Raw genomic sequence first — 25,024 nt, forward strand, 5'->3', positions numbered from 1 at the left:
GACACAGAACTGGGGGAGATAACTGGTGACGCCGGAAACCTCTAGACCAACTTGCTCCAAGGGGCCTGGTGGAGCATATCATGGGGACAAAGCCATAGTGGCTTGCTCCCTTTTTCCTGGGATAGACATTGCTTCAGAGATGAGTGTGTGTGTGTGTGTGTGTGTGTGTGTGTGAGTGAGGTGCTGGAAAGCCCATCTGAGAAGAGTTCACCCAGCTCCTGCCCTAGTCCTTCTCCCCAGACCCAGGATGGTGTCATGCTCTGAGGGCTGCCTGTACCAGTCCTGCATGGGAAGGGGGGCACAGGATGCCCAGGCCTCCCTCAACTCTGAAATGACAGGGATCAGGGTGCCTCAAAGAGAGGGTGCCCCACAAGTGGGAGCTAGGCCTCAGTGGGGAGTAGAGGGGTGGCTCCTGTTTAGCTGTGGGATGCCCTGAGCTCACCGCCACTTGGGGCCTTTCATGGAACTCTATGGTGCTTGGCCCTCCAGAGCTGAGAGATGGCAGCCCTGCCTGCCAGTGCCCCTGGGCTTGATTCTGCAGCTGCTGGTTCTTAGGGGGTAGGAGGGTGCACCTCCCATCTGGATAGGTAGGGGCTGTAGGAGAGAAGAGGGGAGTCACTTTGGAATAGTGAGGGCAGTCTGCATCCTCCCACCCACAGTCCCCTCAGTAGGCACTGTCCCTTGTACCCTAGGGGTGAATTCAACTGCAGGATGGCGGCGGGGTGGGGCAGGTTCTGAAGCATAGGCTGCCTTGGAGGTTCTGGGTGTGGCACAACAGCCCTTTCTGGTACAACAGGAGGGCATTTGGCTAGGAGTCTGGTGATCCAAAGACTTGTGTCTGAGCTGCCTGTGGTCCCCCAAAGCCCCGTGAGCTCTGCCTGAGGTGAGGCCAGTGTGGGTGCTGACCTCACCCTGACCTGGGAGTGCTGATCTTTGTCATGGGTGGGACTATGCACCCCATTCAGAGCCTGGACCAGAGGGAGTTTCTGGAAGAAGTGCAGAGCCATGGGGGACCATCCCTGCAGAAGTGCAGTGATGGGCAACAGTACCCCCTTGCATGCTCTAGCAGGCCAGCCTTGGGGACTGTGGGGGTATCTGGTTCACCTGCCGCCACACAGTCCTGATGTTGTGTAGGCTGTGGCTCCCCACAGTGGGTATGGGTGTGGCATGCATCCTGACATCTGAGATTGTAGCCTGAAGGCGGCACTCACACTCCAGGGACCTCTGTGGTGAGTCCCAGATGAAGACTGCTCTGTTGCTCTTCCTCATGCTTCTCTTTCTCTTTTTTTTCATTCTTAAAAAAATTTTAGTGATTTAATATTGATTTACAAAATTACAAGATAATAGGGGTATGCCATCAGAGTTCTGTGTCTCCATTTTCTCCATTGGAAGCTAGAGCAGTTCTCCTAAGGTTGCAGATATGGGTTAACTATTATTTCTACAACTATCTGTCTATATTTGTATATATTTGCCCATTTTATTTCCATGGCCCCATATTCTCTTCCTTTCCAAGGCATACCTACACCTATTACTACATCCAAATGTCCTTCCCTTTTCCCTCTTCACTCTCTGTGTCCTGATAAAGTTGGAGTTCAGATCCCTTTGGTTATCTTCCTTTATCATCCCCTGACCCCGGGAGTATGGACCAAGGTTCTTTTTGGGGTGCAGATGGTTCTGGCTTCTATAATTGCTTCTTTGCTGGACATGGACATGGGCAGGTTGATCCACATCTTCATACTGTTTCTATCTTTCCCTAGTGGGTTCGAGCTCTGGAGAGACCCCAAGTATCTCTCTCTCTAAAAGGGAGTACTACAATACCAGGCCGATGTGTGGAATCAATGACCTATTTTGACTACTTTCTCCAAAAATCAATTTAATATATTGTCCTTTGATAGAGGATTTGTCAGATATTAAACTGGTAAGGACAGATACTACACTTGATCTTAGCCCAAAGGACGAGAACCTCATGCTTCTCTTTTCAATTAAAGTTTGCTTTGAGGGCTGGCACAATAGCTGACTTGGACTATGTGCTGCTTTGCCATGTGAGCAACCCAGGCTTGAGTTTGGCCCCTATCTCATTGAAGGAAGTTTTGTTGTTGTTGTGATCTATTCAACTTTCTCTCTCTTTCTCTTCTTCTTTTTAAAATTTCTTTATTGGGGAATTAATGTTTTACATTCAACAGTAAATACAAAAGTTTGTACATGCATACCATTTCTAAGTTTTCCATATAACAATACAACCCCCACTAGGACCTCTGCCATCCTTCTTGGACCTGTATTCTGCCCCCCACCCACCCGAGTCTTTTATTTTGGTGCAATATGCCAATTCCAGTTGAGGTTCCACTTGTGTTTTTTCTTCTGATATTGTTTTTCAACTTCTGCCTGAGAGGGAGATCATCCCATATTCATCCTTCTGTTTCTGACTTATTTCACTTAACATGAATTTTATAAGGTCCATCCAAGATCGGCTGAAAACGGTGAAGTCACCATTTTTAATAGCTGAGTAGTATTCCACTGTGTATATAGACCACAACTTGCTCAGCCACTCATCTGTTGTTGGACAACTGGGTTGATTTCAGGTTTTGGCTATTACAAATTGTGCTGCTAAGAACATATGTGTACACAGATCTTTTTGGATGGGTGTGTTGAGTTCCTTAGGATATATCCCCAGGAGAGGAATTGCAGGTAGGTCCATTTCTATTCTTGTGACAGCTCTCCAGACTGTTCTCCACAGAGGTTGGACCAATTTACATTCCCACCAGCAGTGCAGGAGGAGGGTTCCTTTGACCCCACAAACCTCTCCAGCATTTGCTGCTGCTACCTTTTATGATATATGACATTCTTACAGGAGTGAAGTGGTATCTCACTGTTGTCTTCATTTGCATTTCTCTGACAGTCAAAGACTTGGAGCATTTTTTCATGTGTTTCTCAGCCTTTTGGATCTCTTCTGTGGGGAATATTGTGTCCATGTCCTCCCTCCATTTTCAGATGGGGTCATTTGTTTTCTTGTTGTTGAGTGTGGTAAACTATTTATTCTGGTTATTAGCCTCTTGTCTGATGTATAGCATGTAAAGATCTTCTCCCAGTCTGTGAGGGGTCTCTTGGTTTGGGTAGTGGTTTCTTTTGCTGTGCAGAAGCTTTTTAATTTGATTTAGTCCCATAGGTTTATGCTTGCCTTAGTCTTCTTTGTAATTGGATTTGTTTCATTGAAGATGTCTTTAAAATTTATGTGGAAAAGAGTTCTGCCAATATTTTCCTCTAAGTATCTGGTAGTTTCTGGTCTAACATCCAAGTCCTTGATCCACTTGGAATTTACTTTTGTGTTTGGTGAAATATAGAGGTTCAGTTTCATTCTTCTGCATGTTTCAACCCATTGTTTCCAACACCATCTGTTGAAGAGACTCTTGCTTTCCCCATTTAATAGTCTGTGCACCTTTGTCAAAGATTAGATGTTCATAGGTGTGGGGACTTACTTCTGGGCTCTCAATTCTATTCCACTGGTCAATGTGTCTATTCATGTTCCAGTACCAAGCAGTTTTGATGACAATGGCCCTACAATACAATTTGAGTTCTGGGAGTGTGATGCCTCCAGTTCTGTTCTTTCTTCTCAAGATCGGTTTGGCAATTCTAGGTCTTTTCTGGTTCCAGGTAAACGTTTGTAGCATTTGTTCTATTCTCCTAAAAAATGTGGTTGGGATCTTGATGGGGATAGCATTAAATTTGTAGATGGCTCTGGGTAGTATATTCATTTTAATGATGTTAGTTCTTCCAACCTATGAACATGGAATATCTTTCCACTTCTTTGTTTCTTTTTCAATTTCCTTGAGTAGTGGCTCATAATTTTCAGTATACAAGTCTTTCACTTCTTTGGTTAGGTTTATTCTAGATATTTTATTGTTTTTGTTGCTATAGTAAAAGGAATTGATTTCTGGATTTCAACTTCTTCTAACTTAGTGTCTGTATAGAGGAATGCCACTAACTTTTGAATGTTAATTTTGTAGCCTGACACCTTACTTTGTTGCCTGATGATTTTCAAAAGCTTCTTGCTGGATTCCTTAGGGTTTTTTTTTTTTTCCCCCTCCAGGATTGCTGGGCTCAGTGCCTGCACCATGAATCCACCGCTCCTGGAGGCCATTTTTTTCCCTTTTGTTGCCCTTGTTGTTGTAGCCTCGTTGTGGTTATTATTATTGCCATTGTTGATGTTGTTCGTTGTTGGATAGGACAGAGAGAAATGGAGAGAGGAGGGGAAGACAGAGAGGAGGAGAGAAAGATAGACACCTGCAGACCTGCTTCACCGCCTGTGAAGCGACTCCTCTGCAGATGGGGAGCCGGGGGCTTGAACCGGGATCCATATGCCGGTCCCTGCACTTTGTGCCACATGCGCTTAACCCACTGCGCCACCACCTGACCCCCTCCTTAGGGTTTTCTATGTCTACTATCATGTCATCTGCAAATAGGGAGAGTTTGACTTCTTCTCTTCCAATCTGTATCCCTTTACTTCCTTGCTCCTGCCTGATTGCTATGGCAAGAACTTCCAACACTATGTTGAAGAGTAATGGTGATAGTGGGCAGCCCTGTCTAGTACCTGACCTGAGGGAAAATGCTTCCACTTTTTCACCATTGAGTATGATGTTGGCTGTAGGCTTGCTATATATAGACTCCACTATCTTCAGGAATTTTCCATCTATTCCCATTGTTTGTAGTGTTTTGATCATAAAGGGATGTTGTATTTTGTCAAAGGCTTTCTCTGCATCTATTTGATATGACCATGTGGTTTTTGGTCTTACTTTTGTTGATGTGATGGATCATGTTGATTGATTTACATATATTAAACCAACCTTGCATGCCTGGGATAAACCCCACTTGGTCATGATGAACAATCTTTTTAATATACTGCTGTATCCAGTTGGCTAGAATTTTGTTCAATATTTTATTTTAGCATCTATGTTCATCAGAGATATTGGTCTGTAGTTTCATTTTTGGTTGTGTCCCTGTCTGTTTTTGGTATCAAATTGATGTTCACTTCATAGAAGCTGGAAGGGAGTAATCCAGTGTCTTCAATCTTCTGGAAGACTTTTAAAAGTAGACCATCTGGTCCAGGACTTTTATTCTTAGGAAAGTTTTTGATAACTGTTTCTGTTTCATTAGCTGTGATGGGCCTGTTCATATTATCTAGTTCCTCTTTATTTAATTTTGGAAGTTCGTAGGTATCTAGGAAATCATCCATTACTTCCAGGTTCTCTAGCTTGGTGGCATATAGTTGTTCATAGAAGCCTCTCATGATATGTTGAATTTCTGTGGTGTCTGTTGTGATGTCTCCTCTTTCACTTATGACAGATTTATTTGGGTCTTCTCTCTTTTTTGTTTTGTGAGTCTGGCTAAAAGTGTGTCGATTTTGTTCACTCTTTCAAAGAACCAACTGTTACTTTCATTGATCTTTTGTATGGTTTTCTTATTTTCCATGTTATTTATTTCTGCCCTAACTAGTGATTTCTGTCCTTCTGGTTGCTTTAGGGTTCCTTTGTTGTTCTTCTTTGAGGTCTTCTAGATGTGCAACCAGGCTGTTTTTTTGTGCTTTTTCTTGTTTCCTGATGTGTGCTTCTATGGCTTTGAACTTCCTTCTCAGTACTGCCTTAGCTGTGTCCCAAATATTTTGATAGCTTGTGTCTTCATTTTCATTGAACTCTCAAAACATTTTCATTTCTTTGTTTATTTCCTCTTTGACCCAGTAGTTGAATGACCCATGTGGACTTGAGTAAAATGTGTATTCCAGTTTCTTGGATGAATGACTCTGAAAATGTCCAATAGTTCTAGTTTATCTATCTTCTCATTTAGCTCCCTCATGTCTTTATTGATTTTCTGCCTGGAATATCTGTTGAGTTGAGAGAGTGGGGTGTTGAAGTCCCCTACTATGACTGTGCTGCTGTTAATATATTGCTGTAGCTCTTTCACTAGAAGTTTGATGTATTTAGATGTCTTCTCATTGGGTGCATAGATGTTAATAATTTTTAAGTCTTCTTGTTTGACTGATGCACTGAACATTAAGTAGTGTCCATCCCTGTCTTTTTCAATTTTATTTACTTTAAAGTCTATCATGTCAGATATGAGAATAGCTGTTCCTGCCCTTTTTTTTTGTGGGCCATTGGCATGTATGATAGTTTTCCATCCTTTCACTCTGAGTCTGTGTTTGTCTTGTTGAGTTAGGTGGGTTTGCTGTAGACAGCAGATTGTTGGGTTGTGTTTTCTGATTCATCTTCCGAGTCTGTGGCTTTTGATAGATGAATTCAGGCCACTGACATTTATTGATATCAAAGATTGAAGATATTTTAATGCCATTATTGTAGAGTTTTAGAGTGTTCTGATATATGTCCTATTTACGGTGGTCTGACTGTTTATAGGAGACCTTTCAGAACTTCTTTCAGGGCAGGCCTGGTGATAGTTGACTCTTTCAACTGTTGCTTGTCTGAGAAGGTTTTTATATCTCCATCTAGTCTGAATAACAGTCTAGCAGGATACAGTAGTCTTGGTTGGAAGCCTTTTTCATTAAGCACTTAAGATATCTAGCCATTCTCTTCTGGCCTCTAGTGTTTATGTGGAGAAGTCTGCTGCTTATCTTATGGGTTTTCCTCTGTAGGTGACTCTTTGTTTTTCTCTTGTAGCCTTCAGGATCCTTTCTTTGTCCTTATTCCTTTCCATTCTAAATATGATGTGCCTTGGTGTCTTTAAGTGTGGGTTCAGTTTGTTTGGGACCCTCTGGTTTTCTTGAACCTTTATATCTTTGATGTTGTCTAGACTAGAGAAATTTTTGGCTATTATGGCCTGAAGAATGCTTTCTTCCCCTCTCTCTCTTTCTTCCTCTGGTAAGCCAATAATGCGTATATTATGTCTTGTGAAGGCATCCCATTGGTCTCTGTTGTTTTCATTATCTCTTAATCTCTTTTTGATATCTTTTACTTCTTTTTTAGTTGTCTCTAATTCGTCCTCGATCTTGCTAATTGTCTTCAGCCTCATTTATTCTATTCTTTCTCCCCTCTACTGTTTTCTGTAGTTCATCTATTTTGTTATCCTGTTCTGATACTGTTTTAGCTTGTTCAGCTAGTTGTGTCCTTAACTCAGGTATTTCAGCTTTCAGCTCTCTAATAACCTTGAGATAATTAGTGTTTTCTTCCAGAGTCTCATTTGTTGTTTCTGCATTTCTGATGACAATTCTTTCAAACTCTTTACTCACTCCTGTAATTATTTCATTAACTAGTGTTTGGATGTTGACCTCATTATTTTGTTCTTCAATCTTTGGGGGGCTTTTAGCTGGACTCTTGTCCTGGTTCATTTCTCCAGTATTTCTTCTTGTTGGTTTAACCATTCTATAGAGTATGTTCTGAGGTCCCTCTCTCAGTATTTTTCAAATTACTAATCATTCTTGCCTGGGTTGACTTGTGTCCAAGTAAGGTAATTAAAGGGTTCACAGTTGTAGAAATTGACAGTTGTTTCAATATTGTTTTAATCCCTGAGTTGGAGCTCAGTGGCTTAAAAGCCTCTTTTGTTCTTCTTCTTCCCTGTAGGTTATGGGAGCCTGAGGGCTTTTAAACTGTAAATAGGCTTCTTAGCTAAATCACTGACTCCTGACCAAAACAGATAAAGCAGGGTGGGGAAGAGATAATCCTGTGATTATGCAAAGAGACTCTCACAGCCCCACCACTTGGCTAGGTCTTCTCCTGTGTTTCCTCATTTGTTCTCTGTCCCCTGGTGTCAGCACAGGGCCTCCCTGCTGCTGCTCCAGATTCTGAGGGCAGTAGCAATGGAGACTCACAGTTGCATTTGGTGAGTCCTCTCCTCTCTTCAGCCATCCCCTTGTTGGTGAACAGACTGGAAGTGGTGTCTCAGCTGGTAAACTGCTGGACTGCTACCAGGAACTTAATCTTTCCCTAGGTTCCTGTCTGTCCAGGAGCCACATGTGTTTGCACCCACCGGTGATTTGGTGGATTTCTGATGTCGTTCTAGTCCTGTCTTGTTGCAGTCCCAGGTGGTCTCCTTTGGTATTCCGTGTTGACCTGGGAGAGGAGAGGAGAGAAACACAGCTGCTGCTGCTCTGTAGCACTGTCTCTGGAAGTCCCCCCCCCTTCTTTACTTAAAAATTTTTTTTCTAAATTTACTATTTATTAGTTAGAGACAGAGAGGAATTGAGAGGGAAGGAGGAGGTAGAAAGAGACAGTCAGAGAGACACCTATACCCCTGCTTCACAATTTGTGAGTCTTCCCCAATGCACCATTTGTGAGTCTTCCCCAAACCAGGGACTTGAACATGGGTTCTTGCACACTGTACTGTATGCTCAACCAAGTGCACCACAGGTTGAGCACAACCCAGTCTGGAAGCAGTGAAGCCCCAGAGATATCAATTAATGTTTGCTTTAAGCCGGAACCCTGTATGGAGATTCAGGTTGAAATCATACAACTGTAAATGACTACCATGTAGAACATAGATACCCTCCATCACTTCCCAGGACAGCACTTTCTGAGCTCTTTCTGCTTGTGCCTTTATGCTGCTCAATGACATGTCTTCGCCCCACCTCATGTAGGCAGCTGCCAGATCCTCTTCAAGGTAGAGAGAATTTCTAGACAGGGCTTAGTACTGGCAACAGAGATGCAGCCACAACTTACTCTACCATCCATGGAGCTCCCTAGGTGCTATGAGTACTACTCATGGTTTCTCCATATGGTGCCAAAATTTGAACACATGTGCCCTCCTGGGTGAGCTATCTCCTACCCCCACATCTGACAATGCTGATCTCAGGTTTATTGTGTAGACTGGCAATGATTTTCCCTTGTCACTTTCTTATCTCACCTTTGATATAAGTCAGTGTTCTCATCCGTGGGGGGTGAGGGGTTTGCAGACTAAGCAGTCCCCAGCACAGCCATTCTTCCACTGTAGCCCTTGGGTCCTCAAGCTAACTGCTCATTCTCACTGGTCTCTACCCACTGACAGCCCCAGGCCCTCTCTCCACTTTGTCAGGTTTCAGTCTTGAAAGTCCTTGAGATTGCCTTGAAAATGGCCTGAAGATGTGGCTGTGTGCTGGCTGTGGCCAGTTGAAGTACTCAGGGTGCTGGCCTCCTCCCTGGGGTTGGGACTGGCTTATCCAAGGGCTCTGAGCTGGCCTGGTAGGGTGTCCAGGGGGTCTGGGCCTTGGGGGTCCACCCAGGAGTCTCAAGGATTGAGTGACCCATCCTCTAAAGGAGGTCCTGAGGGATGGGAGCTGACACTGTCTCCCTAGCTGGCCTGGAGTCCCTGAGGACCCAGCCTTTCCTAGACACCTTCTTCCTGGTGTCAGCAGGTCATTGATCTGGGGTGGAGGTGCCAATGGTGTATGTGTGTGCTCATGAGTGTGTGCATGTGTTCTGTGCACATATGTAAGTAGTTGCTATTATTTATTTGTGTGTGTTAGTGGGTGTACATGTCAGTGTATTCATACCTGTGCATGCATATGCTGATTGTGGCCAGGCGCATCCGTGTGTGTGTGTGTTCAGCATGGGGCTCCCCCAGGCAGCCCAGCCCAGCCTGGGGCCTCTAAGTTCCCTTTGAAAGGACAGAGAGGTGGGCATTTATGGGTAAGAGGTGGCTCATAGCTGTGTGACACTGACTACTTGACTCCATACAGGTCTCAACATCCATGCAAAAGACTTTTGCATTTTCTATCCAGCAGGGAATCTATCACCTAATGGGTTTGATGCATTTCTACAAATGCACAAGGGGCTTTCACCAAGAAGGGGCTATGGAGCCCGTAGGCCTTGGGGAGAGGCCAAGCTGGCCTGGAAGTCAGGAGCCCCAGGCGCTAGAGCTATACTAGGTGAACCAACACTCAGCCCTGGTCAAGACTGGCCTTTAGACTCAGTCTTTAACTCTAGGTAGGGCCTAGCCATCTGTACCTTGTCACAAGAGAACATCACCTCAGAAAGTCACAGTCCAGGAGGGCACAGGGGCAAGCAGAGCCCTATCTTAGATATCTGTGTCATAACAGAGAGGCAGGCCCTTAATTTGGGGATGGCCTGTCCTCACCCTCTTGGACACCCTGGCCCTGCTTGTGGTGTGGCTTTGTCTCCCCAGGATGTGGCAATAGCTCCTCTCCTCATGCACTGGTTAGCCTGTAACCATGTGGCTGTGCTGTCATAAATTTAAAAGTTGGGTCCAACAAAGCAGCTCATGTTGCTTTGCCTTGCACATGATCCAGGTTTGAGCCCAGACTACACTGCTTTGAAGGAAACTTAGCTGCTATGGTTTCTTTCATTCTCTGTCTCTCTCAAACAAGCAAACAAATAAACAAACAAGTCTAAAAACTTGATTTTATTATGAAATTATTGTTATGTGCAAGCAAAATGGATCAGAATAAAATAAACCAGAGGAAACCAGGAGGAAGGGGGCCTGCATAGGTTGAGAGGGTGCACATCACCACCCAGATGCCCTAAGGAGCTGCCCTGCTTGGTTGATTCTCCTCTTTCTTTCTAATTTTAAAACATTTATTTTTATTTTATTTTCATTTTTTATTTTTCCCCTTTTGTTGCCTTTGTTGTTTATCATTGTTGTTGTTATTATTGTTGTTATTGATGTCATTGTTGGATAGGACAGAGAGAAATGGAGAGAGGAGAAGACAGAGAGGGGAAGAGAAAGACAAGACACCGAAAGACCTGCTTCACTGCTTGTGAAGTGATCCCCTTTGCAGGTGGGGAGCCAGGGGCTCAAACCAGGATCCCTACGCCGGTCCCTGTGCTCCGCACCATGTGTGCTTAACCTGCTGTGCTACTGCCCAGCCCCCCTTTTAAAAATTTTTTATTGGATAGAGACAGAGATAAATTGAAATGGAAGGAGGAGATAGGGAAAGAGAGAGAGGCACCTGTAGACCTGCTACACAGCTCTTGAAGCTTTTCCCCTGAAGGTGGGGGCTGGGGGCTCGAATCCAGGTCCCTGCACATGGTAACATGAGCACTCAACCCAGTGCACCACCACTCGGCCCTGGTTCTCCTTTTCTCTAAGCACCCCCCACCTAGCTGCAGACACAACAGACCTGCACCCCCCAGAGCCCACCCTGCACAGGGGGCTCCCTGCTTCTCTTAAGGACATATAGGAACAATTCTGTCTTCAAGCGAAAGGACCAGCCCAAGCCCTACTACTACTACTAGCGTTTGCCCTTCTTCTGTAGCCAGTCAACAGCGTCAGGTTGAGCCTGATGTAAAGTTTCGAGACCTCCTTTGAATCTGGAGAGGTGGCAGTCGTTGACTATGTGGGTCATAGTCTGTCTGTAGCCGCAGGGGCAGTTCGGGTCATCTCTGGCTCCCCAGCGATGGAACATAGCAGCGGCGCACCGGCCATGGCCTGTTCGATAGCCATTGAGGAGGGCCCAATCATAACGTGCTAGGTCAAAGCCGGGTTGACGCTTGCAGGGGTTCCCCTATTGGGAATTAAAGGAGTGATACACCAGGACCTGCTGCTGCAACATTCTTGGCACCCAAACTGTGAGACCCAGGAGTCCCCTTGAGCAGCATTCATCGATGCGGGTTATCTCTCTCCAAGGCCTAGGAGGTGGGTGGCTGCGGCCTTGGCTTCTGGTCCCACAGTGGGCAACAAGGTTTAATGTATTAGTTAAAATGATGTGAAAAAATGGCTGTCTGATTTATGGTCTGCAAACTTTTGCTGACGGGGGCATGTTTCCTTGTCCAGGAGTCCTGGCACATAACGTCTTTGTTGTCACTCCTGCTTGTGCCCTCAGGGCTCATCCAAGGACCTCATAGCCCAGGGCCCCTGCCAGACCTTTAAAACAGGAAGTTTAATTTTTATAGCATGAAAACAGAGAAAACGCTACTTAATTATCTGGCTGGGAAACAGCCCTGCCCTTTCTTAATTTTAGTGGCTCCTAAAAGGCTGTTGCTGCAGTTAACTGCTTCTGGTCCGCAGGCCTCCTGACTCTGCCTGTTTGGACAGAATGTTTTATGAACTGTTATATATTGCACCCCGGTTTTCAAGCCCTGCTATGACATATTTCTCTTCAGATTTATTAGGAATTTTTATTTAAAACAATATATTAAATCAGAGAGGAAAGTGATCGGAGGGAGAAATTCAAATATTAGCTAAACATTGAATGAACCCCAAACCCCTTTTATTTGGAGTTGTCCCCCATCCAGGGCCTGCCTGCCCCTCCCCCTGTGGCTATGACAGCCATTGGGAGGAGGGGGTGAGGCAACCCACAGCTGCTTCATTAACTCACCACTGAAGGCAATTGGGGATCAATTTCAGGGCCAGTTGCCCCTTTAGTACACAGAACAGTGAGCTGTGCCTGAGATGCTGGGGTGCTGCCCAGGTTCCACAGGATTCCTTCGTGAAAGAGCTGGCCCCATCTTGGGGTGCTCCACACAGTGCTAGGAGCCCTGGGATCCTGGCCTGACCCATCTCTGGGTTCTCAGCTGCCAAGCATAAGGCATCTCCATTCCACTGTCCTTTGTTCTTGCGAGCCCTACTATATGCTAGGCCAGGAGACTCCAGTTTGGAAGCATTTGGTTTTGAGGGGTTGGGGAGGGCAGGAGGTAGAGGAGCCAGGGGGCCTGTCCATCCCTATAGCACCAGATCTGGCTGTGGGGACCCTCCTGTGAAGCATGTTCATGGAACATCCTGTGTGATTAAAACTGACAGAAGAAATGCAGGCAGCCAGGGAGGGGATTAGTCTGCAGATCCTGGACTCAGAGCTCAGGGATCTCTGTTGAGTCCCCAAGGGTAGGCAGGCAGTCAGGAGTTTTTGGGGAGATGGGTGTGGAGGGGCAGATTGGTTGGTGTCTCAAGGGGAAGCTTGGGGTTCTTGCTTGGGATAGGGGACTCGGGCAGGTGGCATGTTCTGGGCTGGTGCCCCAGGGGACAAGGACCTTCCCACCCAGGACCTGTAGTCTGTGCAGATTGGGCCAGGTCAGCACCTGCTGGCTGTCCAGGGCCACTGGGGGGGGTAAGATGCACAATAGCAGAGCACGTCAACCACCGGGGACATCATCCCAGGGTGGCAGTCTTCTACCTAGTGCCTATAGGGAGCCATGTTCAGGGAGTTAATGAGTGGGTACAGGCGGCATGTCACAGCAGCTTCCACACCGCCTCCTTATAGTTTTATGGGGGTCCACAGGTGCTACATCTGTGGGGTGTGTGTTCAGAAATAGCAACAAGGCTGTCTTTGTGGAGTGGGGGTTTGGAAGGATAGCTCTGGGGAGACTCTGGCTGGTTGGTGGCAGGTGCCAGGGCATTCAGGATGGGCTGAAGGGGGTGTGGGGGGTCAGAGGAAGTGGGGACAGCTGGCTCCTTATCCTCCCAGGCACCCTATCCTATGTCATTATGTCTATGAGCCTGGAAGCTCCCCATTTCTGCTCCTTCCCTGTGATCTCCCCACACCCTCCACTGGTGACTGAACCCCTACTCTTCAAGAAGCCTGAATTCATAAATGGGGCTCAGTGCTGAGTTCAGGTGACACAGGTAACCCTGGGGGTGCAAGGGTTAGACTTAAGCCCTGGGATAAACAGGGTTCCCCACATTCATGTCCAGAGCCCCACAGGAGAACTTCACCAGCACTTGGTCTTGATGCCACAAAGTAGCCTGAAGTCACAAAGGATCTAATGGCCCCAGATCCAGGACTGATGTCCTCACAGTGAAGGGACAGGACAAAAATATAGAAGAGTGGTGTGTGACCACAGGGACAGGTGCTGGAGAAGCAGCAAGAGCTCTGGACCAAGGAGCAGCTTCTCTGCAGGACTTGAGAGTCCCTGGGACAGGAGTGGGGGGTGGCTCCCGAGTGCTGTCCCTGAACTCATGACACAGTTTACAGCAGCCTGAGGACAGAAATATGGCTCTCACTCAGACTCCTCCCACAATGTGCTTGGTGCTCCCTGTGACATCTGACACCACCTGTCACTTGTCACTGAGTCATTGCCAAGGAGGCCCGGGCACCTGGGGCTCCAGGTAGGGACACTGCAGGGTTTATTGAGAGTGGCTGCCAGAATGAGACCCAGTGACCTCCCATTCCAGCTCTATGGTTTTCCTACTGGTGGGATAGGGTGCCCCCCAACTTAACTATGGGACCCTAGCATCCTAGCAAGGTGCAGTCTCTGATGGGTTCCACCCCCACAACCCCAGTCACCCACTCCCTTCCTTAGTTGGTTGGGGTAATGTTTGTGTCAGTTCTTTTTTTTTTATTGCTGTAGTTATTATTCTTGTTGTTAATTGATGTCGTCATTGTTAGATAGGACAGAGATAAATGGAGAGAGAAGGGGAAGACAGAGAGGGGGAGAGAAAGATAGACACCTGCAGACCTGCTTCACTGCCTGTGAAGTGGCTCCATTGCAGGTGGGGAGCCAGGGGCTCGAACCGGGATCCTTATGCCAGTCCTTGAGCTTCATGCCATGTACCCTTAACCTGCTGTGCTACTGCCTGACTCCCCTTCTTTTTTATTTATAAAAAGGAAACATTGACAAAACCATAGGATAAGAGGGGTACAACTCCACACAATTCCCACCACCAAAACTCCATATCGCATCCCCTCCCCTGATAGCTTTAACCCTCTGGGAGTTTGGGCCCAAGGTCATTGTGGGTTGCAGAAGATGGAAGGTCTGGCTTCTGTAATTGCTTCCCTGCTGAATATGGGTGTTGACAGGTTGATCTGGGTGTACCCAGATAGAGAGGTGGGCATGTGATTTGAGAAAACATTTCATTCATGAAGAGAGATGGATTCTAGATGCTTATTAACCTATAATACCTTGAAATAAATAAAGTCAGAATGGATAGAATTAAAAAAAAGGAAGTGACAGAATTAAAAGAAGACAGTGACAGATCCACAGAGTGGGGGATTTTGACACAGTTGCCTAGTAGCTAAAGACAAGTAGGCAAATGTCATTGAAGATATAGGAGATTTAAACACCATGCTTATTGAGTTAATGAAATGGGCATAGATAAAGCATATGCCCCCAAATGATAAGACAGGATTTTCAGAAAAAAGATCACACATAAAAATTCTTAAAAATTAAGTGTATGCAGACCACAAACAAAACTTAAAACAATCTCAAAGAATTGAAATCACATGAAATTAAATTAGAAATAAAACAGAGACATCAATACAAAGATTGCACTTTGGAGGAATTTAGAATATATTTTTAAGTAATATGTAAGTCAAAGGCATTATTCGCTTTTGAAATAAAAATATTTTTAATTTAATGGCAATAAAGAAACATAACACCAAGATGTGTAGACTCATACAGTTAAAGTCTTCTTGGAAAGTAAATTTAGAGAATCATGTGAATCTAACAAAGGAAAGAGGAAGCTCAAGAAGTCATTAAAGCCGGCCAGGCTTCCCTGGACTGAAGACCCCACCAATGTGTCCTGGAGCTCCGCTTCCCCAGAGACCCACCCTACTAGGGAAAGAGAGAGGCAGACTGAGAGTATGGACCGACCAGTCAACGCCCATGTTCAGCGGGGAAGCAATTACAGAAGCCAGACCTTCCACCTTCTGCAACCCACAATGATCCTGGGTCTATGCTCCCAAAGCGATAGAGAATGGGAAAGCTATCAGGGGAGGGGGTGGGATATGGAGATTGGGTGGTGGGAATTGTGTGGAATTGTACTCCTCCTACCCTATGGTTTTGTTAATTAATCCTTTCTTAAATAAAAAAAAAGAAAAAAAAACTTCCAGAGTATAAGGAAAATGATAAAAATAAGAGAATTAGTGAAATATAAAGTAAAACTAAGAAAGAAATCAGATTTCTTATAAAACCAATACTATCAACAAATGAGAGAATGAGAAAGTATAAAAATCAATGATGCCAAAAAATAAAAAATCAATAATTCTAGGAAATGTTGAGAAGGAAAAATGTGCTACAGATTTTGAAGTTGTCCTGAAAAGTTTTTATGCTGGTCAAAGAGAAGTTCTGAGTAAACTGGATCCACCCCAAGAAAAAAGTAAACTTAGAACCACCCCAGGAAAAAAATAGATCTAAATTCTTCTTTAATTATTAGAAAAATTGTGTATGGGGTTTCCTATAAGGAAAGCAATTTCTTTTGAATTCTGTTAATGTGTAAGAAATGCAAATCATTCACAAATTCTTTTAAGAACAGGAAAGTGTTACTTCCCTTAACTTGGTATGTGAGCCCACACAATCATGATAAAAATATTGACATAGAAAGTCCATGAAACTTCACACAGTTCTATATGGTCACCATTTTATAACCAGGATGTAAAGATACTAAACAAGAGTCAATAGTCTCAAAATCACCAATATGTGAAAATAATATAGCCTAATATAGACTTTATTCTTGGATGAAAAGGTTGGATTGGCATTCTTTTTTAAAAAAAATTTTATTTATAAAAAGGAAACAGTGGGGAGTCAGGCAGTAGCGCAGTGGTTAAATGCACGTGGCGCAAAGCGCCAGGACCTGCGTAAGGATGGCGGTTCTAGCCTCCGGCTCCCCACCTGCAGGGGAGTCGCTTCACAGGCGGTGAAGCAGGTTTGCAGGTGTCTAACTTTCTCTCCCCATCTCTGTCTTCCCCTCCTCTTTCCATTTCTCTCTGTCCTATCCAACAACAACAAAATCTTGTCCATCTCCAAAACTCTCTCCCTTTACACTGTCTGAACTGGAAGACGCTTTGAAGAGGGTTAAACCGGGAACAGCTGCTGGCTATGATAACATCACCAAAACAGAAGATTCCGGGTGCATCTGGGTGACAAGTCTAGCAGATGGAGACTTGTCTCAAGTGGCCTCCCCCAGGGCTGTGTTCTGGCTCCTATGCTATTTAATATTTACATCAATGACTTCCCAGAAACTTCTTCAAGGAAGTTCATCTACGCCGATGACATCTGCTGTGCAACTCAGGCATCCAAGTTCGACATCCTCGAGGAAACACTCACGAAAGACATGTCTCTGATATCTGATTACTGTAAAAAATGGCGACTAATCCCTAGCACTGCAAAAACGGTATATCATCTGTTTTCCATCTACACCATGCCTCGGCCTCGCGTGAGCTTAATGTGCAGCTTGGCGATACGAGAATCTGGCATGAAGCCCAGCCAGTCTATCTTGGCGTTACTCTTGATCGCACTCTGTCATTTCACGAACATCTCATAAAAACTGCAGCAAAGGTGGGCGTGAGGAATAACATCATTGCAAGACTGGCCAGCTCCTCATGGGGCGCGAGCGCTTCCACACTACGATCATCATCTCTGGCATTATGCTATTCCACTGCAGAATACTGTGCCCCAGTATGGTTCTGTAGCCCCCATGTCCACTTGGTCGATTCCAAATTATATTCCTCCATGAGGATAATTTCTGGAACCATCCGTTCCACCCCGGTTCCATGGCTGCCAGTTCTTAGCAACATCGCCCTGCCAGATATTCGTCGGGATGTGGCATCATCTAAGTTCATTTCCCACGTCTATGCTCGACCTGACCTGCCAATATACGCGGATATCTTCGCCCACCCTGTCCAACGCTTGATGTCTCGTCACCCAATCTGGTCCCCTATGCCTACACTGAACTTCTCTGTTCCAGACTCTTGGAAACAGAGTTGGCAGTCAGCTGAGGTAAAGAACAAACACCTCATCACAGACCCCTGCAAGCGTCAACCCGGCTTTGACCTAGCACGTTATGATTGGGCCCTCCTCAATGGCTATCGAACAAGCCATGGCCGGTGCGCCGCTATGTTCCATCGCTGGGGAGCCAGAGATGACCCGAACTGCCCCTGTGGCTACAGACAGACTATGACCCACATAGTCAATGACTGCCACCTCTCCAGATTCAAAGGAGGTCTCAAAACTTTACACCAGGCTCAACCTGACGCTGTTGACTGGCTACGGAAGAAGGGCAAACGCTAGAAGAAGAAGAAGTAACAACAGCAACAATAAAAACAACAAGGGCAATAAAAGGGAAAAATAAATGAATATACTAAAAAAAAAAGAAAAAGGTTTATAAAAAGGAAACACTGACAAAATACATAGGATAAGAGGGGTACAACACACAATTCCCATCACCAGAACTCTGTATCCCATCCCCTCCCCTGATAGCTTTCCTATTCTTTATCCCTCTGGGAGTATTGACCCAGGCTCATTATGGGGTGCAGAAGATGGTATGTCTGGCTTAAAATGAATCAATGTAGGGGGCTGGGCAATGGCACAGCTGGTTAAGCACACATATTATCAAGCACAAGGGCCCGGTTTGAACCACTGTTCTCCACCTGCAGGGGGAAAACTTCATGAGAGGTGAAGCAGGGATGCAGGTGTCTTTCTCTCTCCCTCTCTATCTCCCCCTCTTCTCTCAATTTCTCTGTCCTACCAAATAGAAAATTAAAAAAATAGGAAAAAATGAATCAATGTAATTAACCTTATAATCATGGGAAATCATGTGATATCCCCAATATATTCACCCAAAGACCTTGACTCAATTTAGTATCTCCTCCTCATACATACTTACATTTTAGCATATGAGGAATGCTAATAAGTATCTTCCTTATTTGACCAAGTAAATGTAAAACATCTACAGCTAATACCTTGCACAATGAAAAAATAATGTCTAGAAAGTAATGATGGGGGAGTCGGGTGGTAACACAGCGGGTTAAGCACACCTGGCACAAAGCGCAAGGACCCGCAGGAGGATCCTGGTTCAAGGCCCCAGCTCTCCACCTGCAGGAGGGTCGCTTCACAGGCAGTGAAGCAGTTCTGCAGGTGTCTATCTTTCTCTCCCCATCTCAGTCTCCCCTCCTCTCTCAATTTCTCTCTGTCCTATCCAACAACAACAACAACAGCAATGATAACAACAATAATGATGACAAAAGGGCAACAAAGCGGGGGAAAAATGGCCTCCAGGAGCAGTGGATCCATAGTGCAGGCACCGAGCCCCAGAAATAACCCTGGAGGTTAAAAAAGAAAAAAAAAGAAAGTAATGATGGGGGCTGGGTGGTAGCACACCCGGTTAAGCACACATAGTACCAAGCGCAAAGACTGGTAAAAGGATCCCGGTTTGAGCCCCCACCTCCCCACCTGCAGGGGAGTTGCTTCACAAGCTGTGATGCAGGCCTGCAGGTGTCTATCTCTCTCTCCCTCTCTATCTTCCCCTCCCCCTCAACTTCTCTCTGTCCTATCTAAAAAAAAAAAAATCAAAAAAATAGCCACAGGAGTAGTGGATTTGTAGTGCAGGCACTGAGCTCCAGCGATAACCCTGGAGTCAAAGAAAAAAAAAAAAAAGAAAATATTGTCTAGGGGCTGGGCAATGCATCTGGAGTTGAGAATATATGTTACCATGTGCAAGGACCTGGGTTCAAGTTCCCAATTCCTACCTGTGGGTGAGGAGGGGGTTCACAAGCAGTGAAGCAGTGCTTCAGGTTTTTTCTCTCCTTCTCTCTCCTTCTCTGTCTCTCCTCCCTTTTTAATTTCTATCTGTCCTATCAAATAGAAAGTTGCACACACACAAAAAAAAGGTAAAATGGCCACTAAGAGCAAAGGATTTGTTGAACAGTCACAGAGCCCCAGCTACAACTCTGGTGGCAAACAAAACAAAAAAAAATTTAAATTTCCAAACACAATTTAATTTATGTATTACTTTTTTCACCACTCCTATTACCAAAGGTCTGTGTCCTCATCCCTATCCCCATAGATAACCACTTTAGTTCTCCCACAGTTTTGAAAATAGATAAGACTTTTTTCACATTTATAAATTCAATTCTCTATATTCTGTATTTGAGTGAAACCATTCTGTAGTTGTCCTTCACCTCCTTACTTGCTTCACTGAGCATAATCTTCTCTAATTCCTTACAGTTTATTCCAAAGGACACAATATAGTCCCTTTTTATTGCTGCTTTGTTGAATATATGTCCTAGAACTCCTTCATCCAGTCATCTGTCAAAGGACATTTTGGTTATTTCCAGATTTTTGCTATTGTGAATAAAGTCACTATAAACATGAAGGTGCAGATATCCCTTTGAATCAGAGTTATTATATCTTTTGGGTTTATGCCTAGCAGTGGAATTGCTGAGTCATATGGAATTTCCATTTGTATTTGTGTAAGGATTCTCCATACTGTTTTGCATAGTGGTTACACCAGTTTACATTCCCACCAGCAAATGTAATAGATTTCCTTTTTCTCCATATCCTCTCTAACACTATTCTCCCCTTCTTTTATTGATGGAGCCCATTCTCACAGGTGTGAGGTGGAATCTCAATGTGGCTTTAATCTGCATTTCTCTGATGATGAGTGAATTAGAACATTTCTGAATATATCTGTGGGCCATGTGTATCTCTTCTTTAGAGAACTGTCTATTCATATATTCTGCCCACTTTTAAATTGGGTTGTAGGACTTCTTTATAGATGTTTGATATTAACCACTTGTCTGAAGTGTAGTGAAAAAATAAAGAATAATAAACCAACCAAACAAAAAAACACAATGTCTGCTACTGCACATTATTGAATTCTGGATTAGTGACTACAGCTGATGCAATAATACATGAAAAAAATTTTAAAAAATTAAAAAAAATTAAAAATTTAACCTACAGAAGGAAATAAATATTACTATCCTAATTTTCAGGTGATACACATATATGGGAAATGCCAGACAGCCTGTGAAGTGAATAAGTGAGCTTATACCTATATTAACAACAAAGAGCAGATTAAAAAATTGAAGTTAGGGAGTCGGGCAGTAGTGCAGTGGGTTAAGTGCAGGTGGCGCAAAATGCAAGGACCGGCGTAAGGATCCTGTTTTTATCTCCTGGCTCTCTACCTGCAGGGGAGTCAATTCACAGGTGGTGAAGCAGGTCTGAAGGTGTCTGTCTTTCTCTCCTTCTCTCTGTCTTCCTCTCCTCTCTCCATTTTATCTCTGTCTTATTTAACAACAACAATAATAACTACAGCAATAAAAAAACAAGGGCAACAAAAGGGAAAATAAAATAAATTAAAAATTTTGCCCCCCCCAAAATTGAAGTTGCCATCATAACACCAAATGCTGAGTAATGATTTTATGAAAGGCATACAAATTTCATCAAAGACAACCCAGTATATTCAGAAAAAAATGAATAGATGGAAGGACATAGATTCACAGACTGAAAAGCCTGGTTAGGTAAAGATAGCAGTTTCTATAGACTGGTATGAAGGCTTAATAAACCTTGGTTAAAATCTTCATTTTTCTGTATGAGCATCTAGGTTATTATTATTATTTTCATTTCTTTATTGGGGATTAATAGATCAGCAGACAGTGAAAAACAGTAGTTTGTGAATGCATAGCATTTCCCAGATTTCTATGTAACAATTCAACCCCCACTAGGTCCTCCTCTGCCATTGTGATCCAGGACCTGACCCCTACCCTGACCCCAGTCTTTTACATTGGTACCATACACCAACTCCAGTCCAAGTTCTACTTTGTGTTTTCCCTTCTGATCTTGTTTTTCAAATTCTGTCTATGAGTGAGATAATGCCGTGTTCTTCCTTCTCTTTCTGACTGATCTCACTTAACATGATTCCTTCAAGCTCCATCCAAGATGGGTTGAAGAAGGTGAATTCACCATTTTTAATAGCTGAGTAGTATTCCATATATACAACACAGCTTACTCAGTCACTCATCTGTTATTGGACACCTGGATTGCTTCCAGGTTTTGGCTATTGCAAATTGTACTGCTATGAACAAAGGTATACACAAATCTTTTTGAGTGGTTGTGTTTGGTTCTTTGGGATATATCCTCAAAAGAGTCATAGGGTAGGTCCACTTCTAACCTTCTGAGAGTTCTCCAGACTGCTCTCCGCAGGGGTTAGACCAACTTATATTCCCACCAGCAGTGCAGGAGAGTTCCTTTGTCCCCATAACCTCTCCACCACTTGTTGCTGCTACCCTTTCTGATGTATGATATTCTCACTGGAGTGAAGTGGTAATTCATTGCTGTCTTTATTTCCATTTTTCTGACAATCAATGACTTGGAACATTTTTTTCATATGTTTGTTGGCCTTTTGTATCTCTCCTATGGTGAATATTCTGTTCACATCCTCTCCCCATTTTTGGATGGGGTCATTTGTTTTTTGTTGCTGAGTTTGGTGAGTTCTTTATATATTTTGGTTATAGCCTCTTGTCTGATGTATGGTATGTAAAGATCTTCTCCCATTGTGTAGGAGGTCTTTTTGTTTGGGAGGTGGTTTCTTTTGCTGTGCAGAAGCTTTTAAATTTGATGCAGTCCCATTGGTTTATTTTTGGTTTAGTCTTTTTGTAATTGGATTTGTTTCACTGAAGATGCTTTTAAAATTTAGATGGAAAAGAGTTCTGCCAATATTTTCCTCTAAGTATCTGATAGTTTCTGGTCTAACATCCAGTTTTTGATCCATTTGGAATCCATTTTTTGTTTGGTGAAATATAGTGGTTCAGTTTTATTTTTCTGCATGTTTCAACCCATTTTTCCAACACTGTTTGTTGAAGAGACTTTTCTTTCCCCCATTTAATAGTCTTGGTGCCTTTGTCAAACATTAAATGTCAATAGGTGAGGGGGCTTACTTCTGGAGTCTCAGTTCTATTTCATTAGTACTGTTCTATTTCACTGGTACTCTTCCAGTACCAATCAGTTTTGATTACAATGGCCCTATAATACAGTTTAAGATCTAAGAGTATGGTGCCTCCATTTGTGTTCTTTTTTCTCAAGTTTTTTTTTTTTTTTGGCAATTCTAGGTATTTTCTGGTTCTAGATAAACATTTTTAGCTTTTGCTCTATCTCCTAAAAAATTTGATGGAATCTTGATGAGGATTGCATTAAATTTGTATATAGCTCTGGGTAGTATATTCATTTTGATGATATTAATTCTTGCAACCCATGAACATGAAATATGTTTCCACTTCTTTGTGTCTTTTTCTATTTCCTTGAATAATGACTCATACTTTTCAGTATACAAGTCTTTCACTTCTTTGGTTAGGTATATATATATATATATATATATATATATATATATATATATATATATTTGCTATAGTAAAAGGGACTGATTCCTGGATTTTATCTTCTTCTTACTTACATAGAGGACCGCCACTGACTTTTGTATATTGATTTTATAGCCCGACACCTTACTGTATGGCCTGATAATTTCCAAGAGCTTCCTGCTGGATTCTTTAGGTTTTTCTGTTATGTCATCTTCAAATAGTGAGAGTTTAACTTCTTCCATTTCAATCTGTATCCCTTTAATTCCTTGCTCCTGCCTGTTTGCTATAGCAAGAACTTTAACACTATGTTGAATAGTAGTGGTAATAGTGAGTGGGCAGCCCTGTCTAGTACCTGATCTGAGGGGGAATGCTTTCAGCCTCTGTCCATTGAGTATCATGATGTTGGTTGTAGGTTTGCTGTATATCGACTCCACTATCTTAAGGAATTTTTCATCAGTTCCATTTTTGTAGTGTTTTAAGCATGAATAAGAGTTGGATTTTGTCAAAGGCTTTCTCTGCATCTATTGATATAATCATGTGGTTTTTGAGTCTTGCTTTTATTGATGAGTGGATCATGCTGATTGATTTATGTATGTTAAACCAAACTTGCATGCCTGGGATAAATCCCACTTGGTAATGATGAATAATCTTTTAAATATACTGTTGCATCCTGTTGGCAAGAATTATGTTCAATATTTTAGCATCTACATTCATCAGAGATAATAGCCTATAGTTTTCTTTTTTTGTTGTGTTCCTGTGCGCTTTTGGTATCAGGCTGATGTTGGCTTCATAGAAGCTGGAACAGAGTATTCCTGTGTACTCAATCTTTGGAAGAGCTTTAAAAGTAGAGATATTAACTCTTCCTTGAAGATTTTGTAGAATTCATTTGTAAAACCATCTGTTTCAGGATTTTTATTCTTGGGAAGTTATTTGCTTGAGAATCCAGTGCTTAATCCACTGCACCACCTGGCAAGTTATTTGTTAACTGTTTCAATTTCTTTGGTTGTAATTGGCTTTTTCAGATTTTCTAGTTCCTCTTTGTTTAATTTTGGAAGTTTGTAGGTATCTAGGAACTCGTCCATTTTTCCAGGTTCTTTAGCTTGGTGGCATATAGTTGTTCATAGAAATCTTACATGATACATAGGATTCTGTGGTGTCTGTTATGATATCTCCTCTTTCATTTATAATCCCATTTATTTGAGTCTTCTCCCTTTTTTGTTTTGTAATTCTGACTAAGGGTTTGTTTATTTTGCTTACTCTTTCGAAGAACCAGCATTTAGTTTCATTGATCTTTTGTATGGGTTTCTTATTTTCAGTTATATTTATTTTCCCCCTAACTTTAGTTATTTCAGCCCTTTTGGTTGCTTTAGGGTTCCTTTGTTTTTCTTCCTCTATGTCTTTAAGGTGTGCAATCAGCTTGTTTATTTGACATTTTTCTTGTTTCCTAATGTGTGCTTGTATGGCTATGAGCTACCCTCTAGTACTGCCATAGCTATGTCTCAAATATTTTGATAGCTCATGTCTTCATTTTCATTGAATCCTCAAAACATTTTGGTATCATCCTTAATTTCCTCTTTGACTCAGTAGTTTTAAGTAGTGTACTGTTGAGTTTCCATATTTTGGGACTTTTACTAATTTTTGTTGTTGTTAAATGTTAGTTTGGTTGTTGTTAAATGTTAGTTTAATTCCACTGTGGTTTGAGAAGATGCTTGGGATAATTTCAATGCTCTTGAATTTCTTGACACTATCTTTGTGGCCTTACATATCTATACATACATACACTATCTTTGTGGCCTTACAATTATCCTTGTGTATGGCCATACATACACTATCTTTGTGGCCTTACAATTATCCTTGAAATTGTCCCATATGGTCTTGAATAGAATGTGTTTTCAAGTTTCTTGGCTGAATGTCTCTGAAAATGTCCAATAGTTCTAGTTTACTTATCTCTTCATTTAGCTCCTTTTTTTCTTTATTGATTTTCTGCCTGGATAATCTATCAAGTTGGTGGAGTGGGGTATTAAAGTTCCCTAATATCACTGTGATGCTGTGATATGTTGCTGTAGCCCTTTCAGTAGATGTTTGATGATT

At 43.0% G+C, this 25,024-nt stretch overlaps 1 long non-coding RNA gene and 1 other non-coding gene across 3 annotated transcripts in view; one reads left to right on the forward strand and one right to left on the reverse strand.

Annotated features, from left to right (window-relative positions):
* Positions 1-25,024, forward strand: part of LOC132540901 (uncharacterized) — a 121,747-nt gene that overhangs the window by 89,787 nt on the left and 6,936 nt on the right. The gene's annotated exons all lie outside the window — the stretch shown is intronic.
* LOC132540991 (U2 spliceosomal RNA) lies at positions 1,785-1,967 on the reverse strand. Its single transcript, XR_009552195.1, has one exon. It is a non-coding gene; the product is annotated as a U2 spliceosomal RNA (small nuclear RNA).

Source organism: Erinaceus europaeus, chromosome 10 (assembly GCF_950295315.1).
Source record: "Erinaceus europaeus chromosome 10, mEriEur2.1, whole genome shotgun sequence".
Taxonomy (NCBI): Eukaryota; Metazoa; Chordata; class Mammalia; order Eulipotyphla; family Erinaceidae; genus Erinaceus; species Erinaceus europaeus.